The sequence below is a fragment of the Pelmatolapia mariae genome, linkage group LG16_19 (assembly GCF_036321145.2).
Source record: "Pelmatolapia mariae isolate MD_Pm_ZW linkage group LG16_19, Pm_UMD_F_2, whole genome shotgun sequence".
NCBI classification, from domain to species: domain Eukaryota; kingdom Metazoa; phylum Chordata; class Actinopteri; order Cichliformes; family Cichlidae; genus Pelmatolapia; species Pelmatolapia mariae.
The window spans coordinates 15,654,347-15,676,765 of NC_086241.1; the positions used below are offsets into that span (position 1 = coordinate 15,654,347).

Consider the following 22,419-nt stretch of genomic DNA (forward strand, 5'->3'; position numbering starts at 1 on the left):
CCATATTAGCTTTAAAGACAATATTTAGAGCTTTCTGTATAACACTCTCACTTTTAGCACTCTTTGCAATTAAGTAGCAAAACTGAGACTATTAACAAGCTCTCTAATGACAGTATTTCTTGGTCATGATATGAAACAGAGGTAGTTTTAGTTGTTCAGTAACAATATGTTAAGTCAAATTTGACACATGTAACAAATAAAAAGTAAAAACGATTGTAAGAAAATATGCCTTTTTCAGACCTTTATCATATTTCCCTCTCTACTTCTAAAGTCAGCACTGCTGAGGGTAAATGACACAAAAGGTTTATACTAGCATGGTGGATCATTCTGGACACCAAATTTACGAGAATGGCCCAGTGTGTCTCTGTAAATAATTGTATTTGTCACTATATATAACTGTATTTATTTAATAAGTTTTATATTTTGCAAAATTTCTTGTAGGTTTGTTACTCTTGAATATACTTCAGGTTAATATGGCTAATATAGTTTTGGTCACAGACTAAACTATTGTTTTGTCTGTGACTGCTGTTGTGATTTGGCACTGTATAAATAAATAAATAAATAATAATTTATACAGCATTTTAACAAACAATATTATTTATGATTCAGCATAACTGCATTTATTGAAAGGAAAGATTTTACCAAAAAGTTTACACAGAAGCTATTTCAGTTGTAGAGCAATATTTAGCAGACTCAGAACAAAAATGGTAGGTCTTATTAAATTCTAGGTTTGTGGTAAAAGGTATTTAGTAGCAAATGAGTTGCTCATCTTCATTTCTATTACTTTGTATCCAGAGATAGGCAGTAACTCGTAATCCGATTACTTTTTTCAAGTACTTTTTTCATCGAGTAAAGTAAGGGATTACACTTGAAAAAAAGGTAATTAGATTACTGTTACTTTCCCGTAAGCACGCTGCGTTACTGCGTTACTAAAACCGTGATTCTTTTGTGAGTGTCTCATGACAATGACGTAAGCGAGTGCGACGTTCGTGGCAACAGCTGTGTGCAGATCAACAAATCGAGTGTGGGAGAGAGTATGATCGTGCAGCGTTTAAAGCGTGGAAGTACTGACCTTACTTTGAGTTTGATTCCGTAAAAAGTGACAAAAACATTAGCGTCTGCTGTTCACTACGTGGGAAGAAAACTTCTTTTTACAGCAAAAAAACCCCTAAACCTCCGAGCAAGCACCGAGTACGCTACCAGGGAATGGGAAATTCACAGACAAACTCGCAGATTCTTCCACTGACCGCTGCGGCACACCTGCACCAGGGTAAACATCCGCCTGCTATACAGGTGACAATAGAGCAACAGGACCGCTGAGTCTTTGATCTATTTGTTTTCTGCTGTGTTTTATTTGCATCTATTTGAAAGACTGAGTGTAAACACAAAAAACTATTTTATTTTATGTGCTGGAATATGCAGAAAATAGGTTTAAATTTTAAACAAATTTCTTCCAGTCAGAGAATGTTGCATATAATTTAATTTTTGCTTGATGCATGAAGTTAAAAGATTAAAACTAATAAAACAAGTTTTAAAAAGAGACTTCCATTTGATTACATTTTGTATGATGGATTATGCACAAAAAGTAGAATTGGGCTGAAAGATCTATTGCTTTATTACCTATTCAGGTTGTAAATCGTGTTTTTAAAAAGTAACTAAGTAATTAATTACTTTTGAAAATAAGTAATCAGTAAAGTAACGGGATTACTTTTGGGGGGAAGTAATTAGTAATTAGTTACTGATTACTTTTTTCAAGTAACTTGACCAACACTGTTTGTATCATATATATTAAATTGGTGCAGTTTTGCCACTGAAACTATGATACATCTCATGATAATGACACTCAAAGTTGGTTAGACAATAGACCATGGACCAAGACCAAGACATTGGCTTTAGATTTGGACATTTGAAATGGTTAATAAATTGACTTGTTTGGAGTTTGGAACCAAGCTCAACTAGGTTTTTTATTCATTGTTATTTGCTCTAGGAAATTAAGACAGCTCAAAAATTATCTTGATGCATGCCCAATCAAACAGGTAAGGAGATCCCAAAGAGTTGAATCTGTTCATCAGGATGTAGCGTTTTTAGTGGGAGAAATGTTTCACCACTCATCATCAGTTTTGGTCAAGTTACTTGACAATAGTAATTAGTTACTAATTACTGATTACTTGTCCAAGAAAGTAATTTTGTTACTTTACTGATTACTTATTTTCAAAAGTAATTACTTACTTTAATACTTAGTCACTTTAAAAAAAAACAAAAAACCACGATACACAACCTGATTACGTAATAATGCAATAGACCTTTCAGGCCAATTCTATTTTTTCTGCATAATCCACCATAAAAAAATTGAAAAAAGTCAATTTTTAAAACTTGTTTAATTAGTTTTAATCTTTTAATTTTATGCACATTGCATCAAGCAAAAATTTAATTATATGCAACAGTCTTCGACTTGAAGAAATTTCTTTAACATTTAAACCTATTTTCTGCATATTCCAGAATATAAAATACATTAATTTTTTGTGTTTATACTCACTCTTTCAAATAGATGCAAGTAAAGCACAGCAAAAAATAAATAAAATCAAAGATTCCTCAGCACAAAGTCCTGTCATTCTGAAATCTATTTTCACCTGTTCAGTGGGGGTGTGGCTGGTGGAAGTTTGCCCAGTGCCACAGCGTTCATGTCAGTGGGGGGATCCCACAATCCCATGGCAGCATGCTAGGTATTTGCTGAGATTTGAAGTTCAATTTTTCACTGTAGAATTTTTCTTCCCACGCAGAGTGTACAGCACACGCTTTTGACACTTTTTACGGAATCAAACTCAAGGTAGCGTCAGCACTTTCAAGCTTTAAAAGCTGCATGGTTGTAATCTCTCTGACACTATTATCCATTGTTGATCGACACACTGTCGACTGTGTACTGTGGGAGTGTCTGGTTGGGTATGAAACGAGTTCCAGTTTTCCGTCTCCAGTTCTCTCCAGATCCATCTCCTGCTGTGCATATCAGCAGCGCTGGTCTCATTTCCACCCAGTTCTCGGGTCTACCTGCAGACTAAAGATTTCACTCTCACCTACTCCTCCATCCCCTGGACACTCTCACAGCTACCCCTCCTATGCCAACCAGCCTGCATCTACAATTAAGCAAACACCCTCCACATGTACTACTTACCTCAGCCCTATCTCTCATTTCCCAGTTCAGTGATACTTCTCTCCTCTGTTGCAGAAGTTCCTGCCTGTGCTTTCTTTGTGTTCTACATGACCAAACATTTCTCCGTCCCCTGGTTTCCCACGGCACCTATTTATAGTTTCTGTTAATACCCGTGCTCTTAAGTTGATTACTCCTGTAAATAAACCTTGTAAACTGAGTGTGTTCTTGGATCTAAACTTCCCTCATGTTTCCAGTTTGTGACACACGTATCTGTTGCTGCCACAGACGTTTCACGCTTCTACGTCATTGTCACGAGACATACTCATTTACAGAAAAGTAACAGTAATAATTACTTTTTTTGAAATAGTAATCCCTTACTTTACTCATTACTTGAAAAAAGTAATTGGATTACAGTAATATATTACTTGTTATTGCCCATCTCTGCTCATCATTGTGCAAAGGTACTGTTTATAAGGTTGGGGAAACCTGCAGTCAGCTCACACTGAAGAAGTCACTTGGATGAGTGACAACACGTTTCTCCCGCTGAAAACGCTACATCCAGATGAACAGAACAACTTTTTTGGGAGCTCAAAAATTAGTGTCATATTCTTTTGTATAATTTGATTTTTGGGCTTTATTGACAGATACAGTGAAGAAATGACAGGAAAGCAGAGGGAGAAAGATGAAGACAAGGCCTGCGGGTCAGATTCGAACCCAAGCTGGCCCGCAGGCCTTGTTCTCAGCCATATGGTCACCTGCTCAACACTCTGAGCTAGCTAGCTAGCTTTTTCTGGTCTTGTCTCTGTCTTGTCATCAGCATCTCCTGTTGTAGTCTGTCTAGTCTCCATGTTTTTGTTATCCTTTGCTTCCTTTGTCATGTTCCTGTGTCTGTCTGGTCTCTCTGTGTTCTATTTGGTTTGCCAATGTCAAATTCATTCAGTCATTCATGCATGCATTCATTCATTCATTCACTTCCTGATTTATTTAGTGTCCTGCTTCAAGTATATTATGTTCAATTTCGCTTCCACTCTGTCTCGTCAGTTAGATTCTGTTCAGCTGTGTTCCTTGTTGTTTCCCATCTCTCCGATTACCTGCTGTGTGTGTAGTCTCCCCTTTGGTAATTGTTACATTATCCCTCAAACTGTGTGTGGCCCTCTTCCATTTCAGTTACTGCTTGTCAGATTATGTGCTCTGAATTTAAGTTGTTATTGTTATAAGACTTTGGCAACGAAGCTGCTTTGAGGTTTACACATTGTTTTCAGAGTCTTGCATTTTGGGTCCAATTCCTGCCTGCCACACAACTGAGACTTGACGATTACTTTGAAAAAAATGAAAGTGACAAATTTAGAGGCACCTCAAATTTGAGCTTCTAAAATAGAAAGTATTCACTGTAAAACGATAGAATTTTGTAGTCACATATGCCAAGTATGAATACTGTATTTTAAGTAACTGTAAAAACACCAAAATCTTGTTTGTTTTTCCAGACTTTGCGGACATCTGGGAAGCCATACGTGATCTTTTTTATGCTTGTAATATTCCTTGGTTCCTTCTACTTGATCAACCTGATCCTGGGTGTTGTAGCTATGGCCTATGACGAGGAGAACCAGATTGTCAAAAAGGAAGCTCAGGACAAGGAGGAGAAGTTTCAGGCCATGCTTGAACAGCTGAGAGAGCAATATAAGGAAGCTCAGGTACATTGACTAACTCCTTTATTTTTCCCAAGATATAATTTGGCAAGTAGCCTTTGGTAATAGTAATAAATCACACAGCAATAGTACATTCATGTAGTTGTAAAAAGCATGAAAGTATATTAAGTAATTGAAATTATTCCGAATACGTTACTCTCATTGAGAAACGTAACAGAATACGTTACAATATTCATTTTGGGGCATGTATTCTGTAATCTGTAGTGGAATAAAAGTAACCTTCCCAACACTGTTTAACACAAAGCCCGGGCTGACCCAGGACCATTGCTCACACTGCGCAGCATAAAGGCCCTTTCGTATCGGATGCAGCATGCGCTGCACTCACCGCTAACTAAGAGCAAAGGATCCAAAATTTGTTGTGCTGGCTGCTACGCTCTGCTTAGATGTCGTTTTCTTGCAGCCACGCTACATGTACTAGCCTGGTCCTGGTCATTTCAAAAAATGTATCTCTTTGACTTTATATCCTCTACAGAAGTTTGTGTTGTATTATGTTCAAATGTTTAATACAAGTATGGATTGCTTATTCATAACGAAGAAAGCTTTGTAACTATCCCGACTAGTTAAGAGTGTGTCATTTCCACAACACTGCTTTCCCCCCGAGGTCTGCAGAGCTGTTAAAAAAGTTCTAGAGGTCCCTGTATAAGCAAATAAACCTGTGACAAAAAATCCACTGAACTCGGACATGCACAGAATGTTTTCCTTGGTGGTGTTGTGATGAAAACGCTGGGACGTGAATGGGCCTTTACCCTTCCAGGACCAAAATTTGTATTTGCAAGCTGAAACTCACACACAAGCAGGGAACTTGAGCCCAGAGTTTTACACTTAGTCTTTTGTTTTGTGTCTGTAAACAGACCTTAACAAAAACAACTTGTGTAAATACATTTTACAAACACAAATCCTATTTATACACACAAATTCCCATCTACAGATGCACAAACATAAAGGTTTCAGATATTTTGGTTTACAAGGTTACAAAACTCAGTTCACAACTACGATTTACAAGTACAAAATATTAATGACTACAATTTGAGAGAATATGCAGGTCACTGTGCCACGTGATCTGATTACCACTGGGACTACTGTTGTTTACCAAAGCCCCATCGAGTTCCTGATGAAGGTTCTTAGGGTCGAGTTGATCTTGCATAGTTCTAGACATTCCATGATCCATGTGTGGTGCATTGTCTCATAGGTTTTCTTGTAGTCAATCGAGGTGGTGCACAGGTTGGTCAGTCTGGTCTTGCAGTCTCGGGTGATGGCAGGAATACCACAGCAGTTAAACACTAGCTACTGGTAGATAGCAAATACCTTTCTGTGTCTTGCTCATGTTTTGAGCCATGTGCCTGTATTATCCATATCCATAGGTAATATGGACTGAAGAATCACAAGTTGAAATCTTTGATTCATCACACAGAATCATTGTATGCCATCGAGTAAACGAAAGGATGATTCCACAGTATGTGGCATCAAATGTCAAACATGGAGGAAGAACTGTGAAGGTCTGGGCTGTTTTCCTGAATCCAGGGCCAGTGACTTGTACAGAATGAGAGGCACCCTGAACCAAAACAGCTACCACAGCATTCTGCAGCGCCATTCAGTACCCTCTGATATGCGCCTAAGTGCAAATTATGCAGTTATGCAAATCCAAGTTATTCCAGAACTACCTCAGGAAAAAAAGAACAAGACGATAAGCTTGAAAACATGCAGTGGCCAGCACAGTCTCCAGACTTAAACCCCATCGAGCTGGTTTGGGATAAACTAGACACAAGAGTGAAAGCAAAGCAACCTACAAGTGCCATATATATATATATATACATATATATATATATATATGTATACATAGGCACAGGCAGAACATGACCAAGAGCTTTATACCAATAATTGATAATCAAACATCAATGGTCTGTTTACTATCATTGTCTTATCTTCCCACTTCTAGGCAGCAATAGCTGCTGCTGAAGAAGGAGCCACCGAGACCAGTGATAAAGTTGGTGGCAAAGAGAGTTTCTCTAAGACCTTCAGGATGAGCTCCAAAAGGGCAAAAGAGAGACGCAGCAGGCGAAAACAAAGAAAGGAAGAAGAGAAAGTGGCTGAGAGTAAGCCTCCTAAATCTGAGTCAAAGGACAATATACAGATGGCTTGCAGGAGGTCATCTACACATCAGGTAATTTTCTATGTGGTATGATGTGATATGAAAGTGTTATATAAGTGATCTTTTCAGTTCTAAAGTCCCTTTCACTTCTTCATTGGTTACTTCATTGCACTTTGTTACTGTTATTCATTACTGCATCTTTACTACATTTATTGTAAATTACAATATGACCTAATACCAAAAGGTTTGGACACCATTTAAAATGTAAATAAAAACAGAATTCAATGAATGTAAATCTCATGAACCCATATTTTTAGTCACAAAAGAACACAGAAAACATACCAGATGGCTAAACATAGACATTTTACAATGACTTTGACACTTTAATGTTGAAAATTAGGAATTTCCTGTTTCATTTGTTTCATCTACTGTCAGGTTTATTGTCTGGAAGCATTGTTACAACAAAAAAGTAAATTACCAAACACAAATTTCCTTACTCTGTGCTGAGTTTTTATTCAGAAAGCACTTTATAACCCTTGTCAACAAGAAGATTCTCTGGCTTTTGTCACCTCTTGCAGGGCTCCTGACAGGCAAGAAAAGCAATTGGATTGATAATCTGACTATCCAGTTCTGAATTATGTGTAGCCATTTGAGATAACTTTTTAATTTTTTGGATTTTAGGACATTCAGCATGTTTTGTGTGGTTAATTACAATATAAATGTACTAACTTTTCTACATATTCATGTGCTTTTATGACACGCTATTAATCCCAATGCAACTTTTTTTTCACTGCTACCCCACTTTTATTCTCATTGGTCTCGTTGCCCTTATCATCTTCTTTGTTTATCAAAATTTTAAGTTTTTTATAATTGTATATGCCATCATCAGCATGTTCATCCAACAATTCATCACAATGATCATCATCCCTACCTGCAGCATAATAATAATTTCCATGGTGAAGCGTAGGATGTGGGCTCATAAAATGAATTGGCTTATAATAGCAGCAGTTTTGAGGACAGACTGAGTCGGAGGGGCTCCCCCCCCAAAAAAAAAAATTTCTTTTCACGTTCTAGTTTTCAGTCCTGTGAGATTAGGTACAGCTCTGTAAACTGCAATGGGATTTCTCTGGCCCTCATCACCTGCAGGACTTCCACTTAAAGTGATGTTAGATATGGCCTCCACTGAAGACAAGAAGAATGAAACAGTTCTGTAGACGAGTCAGGCAACTTAATTTGCTCATAATATTGTTCTGTTTCTGTTTGTTTATTTTCTTTTTGATCATTCCATCTCAAGTTATCAAAGGTTGGAAATACATTCTGCTTGATTATATCTGATTTACAGAATAACTTTATGGTACAGAGTTTGAACGTATTTAATGAGTGCTTTGAAATTTTAGCTTTATATATCAAATACTTTTCAAGACACATTTTTATTTTATTTTATTATTTATGTTTTTCTATTGACCGACTTTGATGTACACTGAAATCTGAGACAACACTTGAACATTAATATCTCAAAACTGTTACAGGTGTACAAGCCATCCTTTTTTCACTGGTTTCTCTTACCAGAAAAAAAACAGTGATTTGGGACATGATGCATCAAAATATATCAGAGTATCTGCTAGTTAAATTGAAAGCAAAAAAAATCATGCTGTCCTGTAAAGCCCCATATTAAGCACATACTAATAAAAAAAAGTCTCATTGCAAAAGTCAACTGGCATTCCTGAATGTTATAATTATATTTCACAATAATGCAAAATGAAACATGTAGACTATAACAAAAAAAATGTAGTTTTAGTCACAAAAATGAAGAAAATGCTATTTTCAATCAACTTTCATAGTGGACTGAGCAAATATAAGTTGTACGAGAAAAATAAGTAGTCAGTCTAATTGAAGTAGAATATAATTCTTGAGTTGCCTGATGGTACTCTAATTATAAGTACTCTAATAATTTTTTATTATTATAAATAATGAAAAAATAATTTTGTTTAACCTTGTAAGACCCGAACTCTTTCACGGCATGCGTTTTTAATTTCTCTTTGATATTTGGGCATATTGGGACCTGATGAATGTAAAAAAAAGAATTACCAGATTTTTTTTTTTTACCTAATTTTTGTTTCTAAGAAAAATGAGAGCCACATATGAAGATATTTGTTTAAAATTTCGATAGAACAGTAGCAGTATAATGTCCTCGTAAGTGGATATCAGGCCCTTGTAGAGCAAAATTGAGTATTTTGGTCTAAAGAACCCAAAATGTAGTGTCCACATATGTGGATGCCAGGTCCTAGGAGGTTAAATATCTAAATATTTTTCATTACAGCAACCTGGGTGATTCCATCTCATATTTTAAAACACTCTTTCTTAAACCATCTCCAATTTGTGTTAAAAATTTTATCTTTCAGAATTTTGACATATATAATGAAATTTTAGGTTACTTACACTAACCAGTTAAGTAAGTTTAGCTTAGTCTAATTAGTTCCTGCAATAGAAGTAGCTACTGCTACTGCTGGGGTCTGATAAACAAAAAACTTTTTCATACATAAAACATGTACTACATGACAGACAAAAAAGGCTCATAAACAACAGAACAGCACAATTAAAAACAACATTAAACATACATTAATTGACACAAATAAATATCTATATGATTCACAATAGTTAATTTTTGCTTATTTTAATTATTAACTCCGTCCCTAGGGACCAACATGCTTATCACATTAAAAGTCCAAGACCTAACAAAAAATAACAAAATCTAAGGATTATTCCTATGTAAATGTCATTTGTCTCAATTTCTTACAAAAAATTGTGTTCCTTCCTAAAATCAAAAACTGTGGAAGTGAGTTCCATGCCACCATTACTTTATACTGCGCTGTCCTCTGCATTAGATTAGTTCGACAAGGAGTTAACTAAAAAATGCCTGTCTGTTGACTGAGAATATTGATGTACATTGGAAGAAAAAACAATTTGATATCCAGAATTTCAGGCACTTGTGCTATAATGATTTTTCTAGTTTAACTTAGCCAAACCAGCCTTGCATTCATTTCTCTAACACTTTTCCTGAATGGGCAGATTAGAACTAAACAAGTGGCTTTCTTTTGAGCAATTTGCAATGTATACAAATTTATTTCAGTATTCACTGAACAATAATTTAAATGAGACAAAACTAATGATTTAACAAGTGTTTTCATCACTCTATTAGAAATAAAATTTGTCATATACTCCTACCCATTTTGATTATTAATATTTGATTTATATCACTATTCCTATTTAATATACTGTCAACAGTTACACCGAGTAACTTTGTCTCAGAGACCTGTTCAATGACAGTACCTACCACTGTCAAACTTAGCACAGGTGGATGTTTTAAAAGGTATTTGTATCCTAACATATGTCTGTGAAGGTTCTCAGTCATCCAGGTCATCGTAGTCAAAGGAGTTTGCAAAGAAAAGCGTCTGGACTTCTTTAAGTTGCTTGAAGACGTTTCACCTCTCATCCGAGAAGCTTCTTCAGTTCTAAGGTTAAATGGCCGAGAGTCCCAGATTTAAACCCAGTGGGAGTATCCCCCCAAAGAGGGACAAAGGACCCCCTGGTGATCCTCTAATCACATGAGCCAAGGTGTGAAAGCGGGTGTGGGACCTAATCAGCCAGGGTTTCGGGTGGGCTCATTGTGAAACCTGGCCTCACCTTGTCATGTGAATTCCTGAGGTCAGATGGCCCAGGATGTGAGTGGGCATTAAGGCGTCTGGGGAGAGAACTCAAAACTGGATTATAGATGGCAGACAGTTGGTGTCGTAAACCACCGCCTCTGTTCAAAGATGGTCGCTCACAGTGGACATAGATGACCTCTTTCACTCCTCTTTCAAACCATCTGTCCTCTCTGTCCAAAATGTGAACATTGGCATCCTCGAAAGAGTGACCTTTATCCTTAAGATGCAGATGAACTGCTGAGTCTTGTCCCGTGGAGGTGGCTCTTCTGTGTTGTGCCATGCGCTTGTGAAGTGGCTGTTTGGTCTCTCCAATGTAGAGGTCTGGGCATTCCTCGCTGCACTGTACAGCATACACCACGTTGTTAAGTCTGTGTTTTGGAGTTTTGTCTTTCGGGTGAACCAGTTTCTGTCTGAGTGTGTTGCTGGGTCTGAAGTACACTGGGATGTTGTGCTTGGAGAAAACTCTCCTGAGTTTCTCTGATACACCGGCTACATAGGGGATGACAACGTTGTTGCGTCTGTCTTTCTTAACCTCCCTCGCTGGTGTCTGATCTTCTTTTCTGTGCCTCTTTGCTGACTTTATGAACGCCCAGTTAGGATAACCGCATGTTTTGAGTGCTTCCTTTACGTGTGTGTGTTCCTTCTTTTTTCCCTCAGGCTTAGAGGGAACATGTTCTGCCCGGTGGTGTAGGGTCCTAATTACTCCAAGTTTGTGTTCCAGAGGGTGATGGGAGTCAAAGAGGAGGTACTGGTCTGTGTGTGTGGGTTTCCGGTAAACTTCGATGTTGAGGTTGCCATTCTCTTCAATGTGCACAGCACAGTCCAGGAAAGGCAAACAGTTATCCTTTGTGTCTTCCCTGGTGAACTTGATGTTTTTATCCACGGCGTTAATGTGCGCAGTGAAGGATTCCACTTCTTGTGTCTTGATTTTGACCCAGGTGTCATCTACATATCAGATATGTAGAAGATATGTACGGACCAGTACCTCCTCTTTGACTCCCATCACCCTCTGGTGGGGCCAGGTTTCACAATGAGCCCACCCGAAACCCTGGCTGATTAGGTCCCACACCCGCTTTCACACCTTGGCTCATGTGATTAGAGGATCACCAGGGGGTCCTTTGTCCCTCTTTGGGGGGATACTCCCACTGGGTTTAAATCTGGGACTCTCGGCCATTTGACCTTAGAACTGAAGAAGCTTCTCGGATGAGAGGTGAAACGTCTTCAAGCAACTTAAAGAAGTCCAGACGCTTTTCTTTGCAAACTCCTTTGAGTATCCTAACATAGATTTACTCTTCTCCGCATTAATTACCATTTTATTTTCCTTTACCCAATTTTCTATTAATTTTAATTCAACATTTAAAATATTGTTTCATTTAACTGGGTTTTGTGCGGATGAATAAATCGTGGAATCACCTGCATATAGGACAATGGTGAAATTCTCCAAAGCAAAAGGCAAATCATTTGTGAAAATAGAAAATGAAAGTGGGCCTAGGCTGCTGACTTGAGGCACACCACAACAAAGAGTCTGTATGTCAGAGTTACCCCTACTAAATGTTACAGCAAATTGTCTATTGGTTAAATAACTCTTAATCCATTGAACAGCAGACCTTTCAAACCATAACAATTAAAGCTGGGCGATAGAACGATAACGATATGTATTGCGAAATAACTTTTTCTCAATAGAAAAATTAAACTATTGCGATAGGCCTCATCTCTCTTGTCCTCTTAAAAAAAAAAAAGAACAGCCAATCCAAATTAAGTAGCGCAGAGCCGAACCAATCACAGCCGCAGCGTCACGTCACGTGACTTGTTACGTACAGCACAAGGCCAAGGCGCACATGTGTATTTGTTTTTGCAGCCGGGCCGCCCGGGTAATGAAGGAAATGAGTTTGCCGACTAGAGAAAAATCAACCGAGAGCGTGAGCGAAGGTTACCAAAGAAAAAACAGATGATGGTTCCAATTCCGGAGAGATTGTCGAACGGAAGGGCCATAGAAGTTCCGTAGTGTGAAGATATTTCGGGTATTTCAAGTCTGACAAAAAACAGAGTAGCGCGCACTGTAAATTGTGCCGAAAGCAAGTCTGGAAATACAATAAACCGGTGCATGTTCAATCTCTGACTGAAAGCGCTAATTCGTCATTTGGCTTTTGTCAGACTAAAGTCACTGTTAAAACTGTTTGAAAAGCTAAGCTATACAACAAGCAGAGATTGAGAATTTCCATTTAGTTCTCAGTTTATTTGATATTGACAAAAGTCAGTCAATTTTGTCTGTTCTTCTGTAAAACAAACTAAGATTTATTTTTAGAATTAATATTTTGTTTCTAAGTGGAATTGACAATTTAGTAGTCTGTTTTGTTTGTTCTATTTTGAAACTTAAACGCTTTAGCGCCTGCCTTTTGTGTAGTTTGCAATATTTGCCTTTATTTATCTGAAACTGAAGTCTCATGTTCCTTAAGTACATCTACCCTGTTGAACTTATTATGGGAAATAAATATTTAAATCAAAACAAGCTGCAGATTATTTCACATTTTACTTGTGAGCAACGGCACATTTAAATCTTACAAATATAGTTATTTGGCTTATATCGTGATATATATCGTTATCGCCTGAAATGGAAAAACATATCGTGATATGAAAAAATCTTATATCGCCCAGCTCTAATAACAATTTAATTTATCCAATAAGATTTAATGATCAACTGCATCAAACGCTGCGCTCAGATCTAGCGACACTGTTCCAACAATCTTTTTATCTTCAATATCGCTTATTCAGTCGTCAGTTATCTGAGCCAAAGGCGTAGTTGTAGAATGTTCTTTTTTATATGCACGATGATAAGCAGAATTTCATTCATTAGTCCCAAAAGGTTGATTCTTCCAAGTGAAGTCCAAGTGACTTCTTGCCACAACACGAGCCGTCAGACACAGATTGGACCCAAAAGACAGATTCAACAAAGATGCTCAAGATACGTGACATGACTTTTACTTACAAGACCTGAACAGCGGCAGTGCTTGTGAACATAAACAGTGACTATATACAAGGATAAGTGACACTATTATGGCAGTAAATATATTGGTCAACACTAGTGCAAGGGCAGGTACTATATACAGGGGCAAGAGCAGAACACTACTAAAAACAGTGACAAACCCTGAGCTGTGACGATCATAAAATGCTATAACTATGAAGACTATACACAGGAATATGAGCTAGAGCCAGAGCTATGACATGGGCAAAAATACTACAACTATGCTATATACAGAAATGATGCAAGAAGAACGGGAACTAGACACTGATAACCGAGATGCAAGATAAATACTGTGAGTAACTGGGGTGGACATGAGCAAGTCAGCGGGGTCCTAGAGTTAGATGAGATGTCGAAGGAATATAGGGTCAGGAATGTGAGTGGGAGGACCAGTGATCAGAGTCACTGATCACTGGTCCTTTTTCAACAACAGAAGAAGTGAGTTAGAAAAGAGTAAGGAAAAGACTGAAGAGGTAGATCCAATTGAGGATATTTCATAGCTTACTTGTCTGCAGGTGGAGGTCTGTGAGAGGGGGAGGGAAGGTCATGAAAGTCTTGGTGAGTATGTGAATGATCCACTCCAGAAAGGTTCCAGTGGTGAGACAGGGAGGCAGGCAGATGAGAGTGTGCTAGTTTCATTTATTGCGCAAATGTACTGTTTATACAGTTGGGGAAACCTGCAGTCAGCTGAGACTGAAGTAGTCCCTTGAATGAGTGACGAAACATTTCTCCCACTGCAAACGCTACGTCCAGATGAACAGAATCAACCTTTTGGGACACTGACAGTGATTTATGTTAGTGCTGTTGTTTATCCATGGCGAAATACAACACATTTTTGTATGGTTACATTTCATATATAACAATCTATCCCCAGGCTGACACTACTGACACAGACTACAGGCAAAGCACTGGAGGAATAAACCAGGAATATATGGACTTCCTTAAGAGCCGAGAGGCCAGACAGAGAGCTCTAAGTCTCACTAGTGTAATTACGGAAACAATAGAGGGTAGGTGTTTTTCACAGTCGCGTGAATTGTCATTCCTGACTTGACTACATCTACAATGTCATTGTAGCTTCACACAAACTATTTTGATCACTTTGTCATCAGAACTTGAAGAGTCAAGGCAGAAATGTCCTACTTGGTGGTACGATTTTGCCTACACTTTCCTCATCTGGGAGTGGTGCCCAGGGTGGCTGAAATTCAAGAAAATCATTCATCTAATTGTGATGGACCCATTTATGGACCTATTCATTACTATTTGCATTGCACTCAACACATTGTTTATGGCCATGGAGCATCATTCAATGACCCATAACTTCCAGAACATGCTTAATATCGGCAATAAGGTAAGTCAAATTAAGAGCTGATTATTTTTAATCAAATATTTGTTGTTTTATCAGTGTTCATTATTTGTATTTGTGTGTGTGTGTGTGTGTGTGTGTACGTGTGTGTGTGCATGCATGTGTGTATGCATAAAGATATTCACTGCCATCTTCACAGCTGAAATGGTCTTCAAGGTTATTGCACTGGACCCATTCTATTACTTTCAGAAGAAATGGAATATCTTTGATGCGATCATTGTTAGTTTAAGCTTGATAGAGCTTTGTTTGGAAAAAATGAAGAATATGACTATATTGAGATCATTCAGATTGGTAAGTATATATATGCACATCTATGATGGCAAGCAGTAGTAAGTGAAACCTTTGGAATTGTTAGCATCTATGTATAAATTTGTCATAAATTAGCACACCTGGGAGCACCTGGCCAGCCTCCCTGGAGCCTGTCTCAGTTTTTGATTGGTTTTCATCCACTCAGCAACATGCCAATTATGTAGTTGGCTTTGGTCATGTTACCTAATGCTACAGTCAGACTAGGGAAAATAGTGGTTGGAGACATGAACAAAGTTATTGCAACTGGGTGTAATGAATTTGTAATCTCATGGCGATCAAATTCAGAATGAGAATACTCTACTAATCCCAAAGAAAATTATGTGGTCACAATTGCTCCAAGACACCAAGAGAAGTAACCAAACAAAATTAAATAATACTATGTATTACAAAGTTGCAAAATATAACAAACTAGATCTTAATACAAATACCTCTAATTATAAATATCCCAGTCTATTACCTAAAATTAAATATATATAGTTGACACTGAGGTGCCCTTCTAATCATATTGACTTTGTAATTTTCTTTGTTGAGGATATGATGTTGAGGGTGTTCAACTATTGTAACTATTGTATTGTGTGCTTTAAATGGAGGAATGGTACAGCGAGATAGAAAATTATTTCTGCCTGTGGCTATGTTGTTCAGTGGTGCATTTGGGCAATCTCAATCTCTTACTGAACGTGCTCCTGTGAGTGGCAAGCAGGACATGGAGAGGGTGGGAGGTATTGTCCAGTATTGCCTTTAGAGTCCAGTATCCCAATCACAAAGGTAGGAGCCAAGCTATGTTAATTGTTTATGACAACTCAATTTCGCTGTGGGATGAATACAGTTTCTCTGATTCTGCCTTCAGCTGCTCCCTTAAGTAGTGACTCCATCGAGTTCATCAAAGATAGATTACCAGCAGATGTCCAGAAGCCAGAAGGCAGGAACCTGAGATGAGTCCCTCCACTACACAAAAACCAACAAACCAATACATACACACACAGGGATAGAGGAGACGAGAGGTAGAAAGCATAAAAGGGAGAGACAGACGAAAATGTAAGGACAGAGGGACCATGAAACTGCAATTGTTGGGATAAGGGTTGCTTCCCAACTTTTTAAACATAGTTCCAAAGGACTCACATGCTTTTTCTTGCCACTATACATCATGACCTGTATGTTCTGGTGTTTTTTGAGTTAGGAAATGACTTTTTTTTTGTTGTTGTTTTGTTTTTGTTTACAGCTTAGAGTATTCAAGTTGGCTAAATCCTGGCCCACTCTAAATAAACTGATCAAAATAATTGGTAATTCAGTGGGGGCTTTGGGCAACTTGACTGTATGACAGTGGTTAATGAACACATGTGCATCACTTTCTACATGATGATCCTGATTATGGGAAACCTTGTGGTAAAACTTTCAATGGTCAATTCATTAATTTAAACTCAATAAACGGATTAAAAATGTAATTCTTAATTTAAGTAATTGTACATTTTACACACAGTTTTACAGTAATATGTGTTTTGTTGTAATCAGTATATAATAGTTTCAGTATAAATTTTACCTGTCTATGTCATTACCTGGCAGGTCCTGAACCTCTTCTTGGCCCTGCTGCTGAGTTCATTCAGTGCTGACAACCTAGCAGTGGCAAAAGATGACAAAGAGACAAACAATTTGCAAATTGCCATTGCACGTATATACGAAAGCATTTCCTTCGGCACTAGCTGCAGCAGTGCCTGCCTTAGAGAGAAGAAACAAAAGAAGGATGAGGAAAAATCTCTGGATGAACTCCACAAACCTTTAGGTCCGAACAGTATCCTCAACCATGGCAATGGGGAGGTGATCGGCGTAGAAAAAACTGGGGACAAATACATAGTCAGCAGCAAAAGCAATGATTCCAACCCATCTTTCATCAACAACCCTAGTGTGACAGTCACCATCTCTATGGCTATGAAAGAATCTGACTTTGAAAATCCCAATACTGAGGATTTCAACAGTGATTCATCAGATGAAGTAGGATGCCCTGTGGTAAGGATGTTCTTGGTCTCACTAATCTCTATAGATGCCTGATTTTTATTTTAAACCAAGCCTTACAAAAGTTGAATATTTATGACACGCAATGCAACCACATAGTGTGAGAGAACACTGTTGTTGGCGTAAGTTAGGTATTTCATTAGTAAAGGTGAAGGGATCAGCCTAAAATCTATAATCATGGCAATGACATGTATCGTACACACTTGATTCAAAATCAACCAAAAAACATAAAATCCAATTAGGAAAAAGGTATTCTTTACTGTAAAAACCACAGACATGTTTATCAAATCATTTTCATAACTTGAAATGCAAATATAAGTTGTAAATTTGATTTTATTTATTATTTTTTGTAAACTTATTCACAAATTTTGAAAATAGCAAAGTCATATACAAATAATTACCTAAAAATGCAGGCAGTGCCTCAGGTGTTTTTTGTACAACTATTTAAAATTACTACTAAAATGACAGAACAATCTGTCATTTTAGTAGTTTTCACAATTTCTTTGTGAAACTAGTCTTAGTCAATGGCTTTGTTATATCAGCTCATCCAAGATTTTCATCTACACTCTTGATTTCATCCACAGATTATCATTGATGATGGACAGTTCAGCTGCTCAGATGCAAGCACAGTGGATGATGTACCAGCTGGAAAGAGAGGAATTTCTGCAGACTTTGAATTAGAAGATGATATAGATCCTAATGCTTGTTTCTCTGCTGGTGAAACTAACACCTGCTATAACTTTTTTTAAAATTTGAATCTGCATTTTCCATGACTAAAACACCATCTAACCATTGTCTCTTTTCAGTCTGTGTGCAGACGTTCCATTGTTGTCAAGTAAATGTAGATGTGGGCTGGGGTAAAATATGGTGGGCACTACGAAAAACCTGTTATCAGATAGTGGAACACAACTGGTTTGAGAGCTTTATCATCTTCATGATCCTGCTTAGCAGTGGGGCTCTTGTAAGTATTTACATAAAAACATCTGGCATCTAATCAGGCAGTTCTTAACTGCTCATGTTTAAAAAGTTTTTCATTTAATATTACTGAATCAGTCTCTTTCAGTGATCTGTTCTCACGTCTGTTTTGGAACAAATCCTGAGATATTGTCTGCAAAGTACTATCGATATTTTTAATGGAAATTTCATTATGTGCATGTTTGGCATTAATACACTTTCCATTTGTATTTACACTTACCTGTCTTTTTCCTCACATTTAGGCATTTGAAGATATCTACAATGAGCAGAGGAAGACTATTAAAACAGTTTTGGAGTTTGCAGACAAAATTTTCACTTGCATCTTTATTCTGGAGATGTTACTGAAGTGGATGGCATATGGATTTGCTAAATATTTCTCAAACGCCTGGTGCTGGTTGGACTTCCTAATTGCTAATGTACATTGAAATGCTGCTTACACAGAAACACACAGTTTAATATATCTTTGCCGCTTATAACGTATTTGTAATTGTATGTTTTCTAGATCTCACTTGCCGATCTGGTAGCCAACACATTAAGTGCTAATAATTTCGGTCCCATGAAGTCTTTGAGAACCCTACGAGCTCTAAGGCCACTAAGAGCCCTGTCACGCTTTGAGGGCATAAGGGTAAGAGCTGTTGGAACCACCTATCCATTCAGAGTCATGTTGAACTATCTACCACTAATTCAGTAAACTAGACTACAACCTAAATCTCTTCTTTTCCACTTCATTAGGTACACCTTGCTAGTTCTGTGTGGGCCTCCTTTAGCCTTCAGAACTGCCTTTATTCACTTTGTCATAGATTAAACAAGGTGCTGGAAACATTCCTCTGAGACTTTGGGTCCATACTGACATGATAAAATCACGCGGATGCTGCAGATTTATTAGCTGCGTATCCAGAGTACAAATCTATGGTTCAAACACATCCAAAACTTGCTCTGTTGGATTTAGATATGGTGACTGTGTAGATCAGTCTGAGATTATTTGAGGTTTGTGGGACATTATCTTGTTGGAAGCAGCCACAAGAAGATGAATACAGTGTGGTCATAAAGGAATGGTCATGGTTGCTTATAATACTCAAGTAGGCTGCGGCATTTAGGCAATACTTAATTGGATGGCTCGATTAATCGGTACTGAGAAGCCTAAAGTCTGTCGAGATAATATCCCCCACACCCTTGCACTACGACCACCAGACTGAACTACTGGTATAAGGAAGAATGAATCTAGGCTTTCAACTTTTTGTCCTATCATCCAAATGTCACAACAAAAATCAAGACTCAACCCGGCAGCTTTTTTCCAGTCTTCTTTAGTCCAATTTTGGTAAACCAATTTGAATTCTTGCTCAGTTTTCTTTGTTTAACTGAAGTAGTGGCATCTGATGTAATCTTCAGCTTCTATACCCCATCTGTTTCAAGGTTGGATGTGTTGTGTGTTAAGAGTTGCTCTTTTGTTCACCTTGGTTACAAAAACTGGTCGTTTGAGTTACTATTGCTAACCTGTAAACTAAGCAGTCTGGTCATTCTCTGACCTTTAGCATCAAAAAGGCATCTTTACCCAGAGATTCGGCTCACTGGATATTTTCTCTTTTTCAAAACATTTTCTCTATTTTTTCTCTTATGAATCCTAGCAATGGCTGTAAGGTCATCAATTTCTGAATTTTTTCTCAGCTAATCTCATGAAACAAGAGAAATCCCAAGATACTGTTCGAAACCATAAACTCTGTTGTTTCCCCCATGGTCCCACCAGTAGCCATTTCTTCTATATCTGACAGTAATGACTTTCTAAATTTGTTTGTGGATAAAGTTAATAATGTCCAAATGAGCGTTTGTCCTTCAATACCATCTGTTTGTGTCTCTGGTCCACCTCCCCCTCATTCACTGTCGGTGTTTAACCCAATGACCATACATGATCTTTCACTTCTGCTGGATAAAATGAAAATCACCACTTGTCCAAATGACATTCTACCTGCTGGGCTGTTTTCAAAATGTTCTCTCTGCCATTGGCTCCTCTATTGTAGAGATATGCAACACCTCTCTTTTAACAGCGTGGTGCCTAGGTTCTGTAAATATGCTGTTGTTGAGCCAATATTAAAAAACAGCAGTTCAAATCTAACACAGCTTAAGAATTACAGGCTTATCTCTAAGCTAAAATTGTGGCTCTGAGTGGTTTCAGTCATACCTTTCCAATAGATCTTTTAGCTTTTGTGCAAATCAGTTTATGTCAAACCTGACGCGTGGAGTACCGCAGGGTTCAGTTCTGGGACCTATTCTTTTTCTCCTGTGCATTTTACCTCTAGGACTTATAATTAGGCAGTTCCCTGATGTGTCTTATCACTTCTAGACTGATGATATTCAGCTCTGCTGCTCTTTTAAGCCAATGGAAGTCCAGAAGTTGTTCTCTTTAATAAAATGTTTAGCTTCCATTGAACAATGGCTTGGTGACAACTACTTGCGACTGCACTCAGAGAAGTCAGAAAGGGTAATTATTGCTCCCAACAGCCAAATATCTGTAATCAAGCAGCATCTTGGTTCTCTTGGCTCCTCTGTTCAGCCGAGCCTCAGGTACCTCGATGTTATTTTTGATTCTGCCATGTCCCTAGAGCAACACTCTCAACAGCTAATTAGGAACTGCCTTTTTCAACTAAGGATTATCTACAAAATACGAACATTGTTGTCTGAATTGGAAATACTGATTCGTGCTTTTATTTCATCTCGCTTAGATTATTGTAACAGCCTTTTGTCTTTGTTTGAGCAAAAAGAATCCTAACCGTCTCCAATCAGTCCAGAATTCTGCTGCAAAGCTCTTAACAAAGACACAAAAATAGAGAGCACATTACACCGGTTTTATTCCCATTACATTGGCTTCCAGTACATTTTAGAATTCACTACAAAATTTTAGTACTGACTTTTAAAGCTCTCAGTCAATCCTGCCTACATCTCGGATCTTATAGAACCCCATGCTCTCCCTTGCAGCCTGAGATCATCAAAGGCTGTTGGTAGTTTTAAGACCAGAGGAGATCGATCTTTTAGAGCACCAGCCCCCAGGTTGTGGATTGCTTTGCCTCCATCTTAAAGTTGCCTTGATTTTATTTATTCTTTCAAACAGCAGCTAAAAGCTCAGTTATTTAGACTGGCTTTCGACTAGAGTTGTGCTGTAGGATTGATTGTGTTTTTTTATGTACATCTGTTTTATATTATTGTGAAGCACTTTGTGTTTCTTATCATATGAAGATAAGTTATCACAAATCTCCCTTATTGAGTTACCGCGGATTGCCCCGTGCGTGGGGCTGCACAGCATCAATGCGTTAACTAGTTAACCGCGCTAACCCATTGATGCCGTGCAGCCCCACGTCATCAATGATGTCGACAATAAAAATTCATCTACGTGGAATTTTATTTTTGACTTGTCATATACCAATACCACATAAATGGACAAGACAACAGGGTAATAATCACAGGTTGTCAGATGTGAGCAGGTGAGGTACTGGAGCCTAGAACAGGAGGTTAGCTCACAGAAAGTGGAGACAGGATTTATTAAAGTAATCGTTAACTATTTGACTAATCTAAGAAAAATTGGCAGATTTGTCAACTACCAAAATAAACTTTAGTTGCAGCTCAACACAATGGCACTTAAAATGTGTTTTTTCCTGTTTTTTTATTTATTCATTTATTTTTAACCATTACCAAAGTGTACAATATCATGCATCAGTTTACAATTCTGTGATCTCTGTCTGCTTTACAGATATTTTATGTTATGTGATTTGTGTATTGGTGTGCAGGTGGTTGTCAATTCCCTAATGGCAGCCATTCCCTCCATCTTCAATGTGCTGCTGGTATGCCTCATCTTCTGGCTGATCTTCAGTATCATGGGAGTCAACTTATTTGCGGGAAAGTTCTACTACTGTGTCAACACAACCACAAATAAAAATTTCCCGGTATCAGAAGTGAAAAATATGACAGACTGTCACTGGCAAATGGAAAATGGAAGAGCTCGAGTGATGAATCTTAAGGTCAACTTTGATAATGTTGGCATGGGATACCTTGCACTGTTGCAAGTAGTAAGTAAATCAGTATTTTGTTGCAAATTTTGTAATAGAAG

The 22,419-nt window shown here is 37.8% G+C and overlaps 1 pseudogene; it reads left to right on the top strand.

Moving 5' to 3' along the window:
• LOC134644087 (sodium channel protein type 3 subunit alpha-like) overlaps positions 1 to 22,419 on the top strand; it is a 35,832-nt pseudogene that overhangs the window by 10,551 nt on the left and 2,862 nt on the right.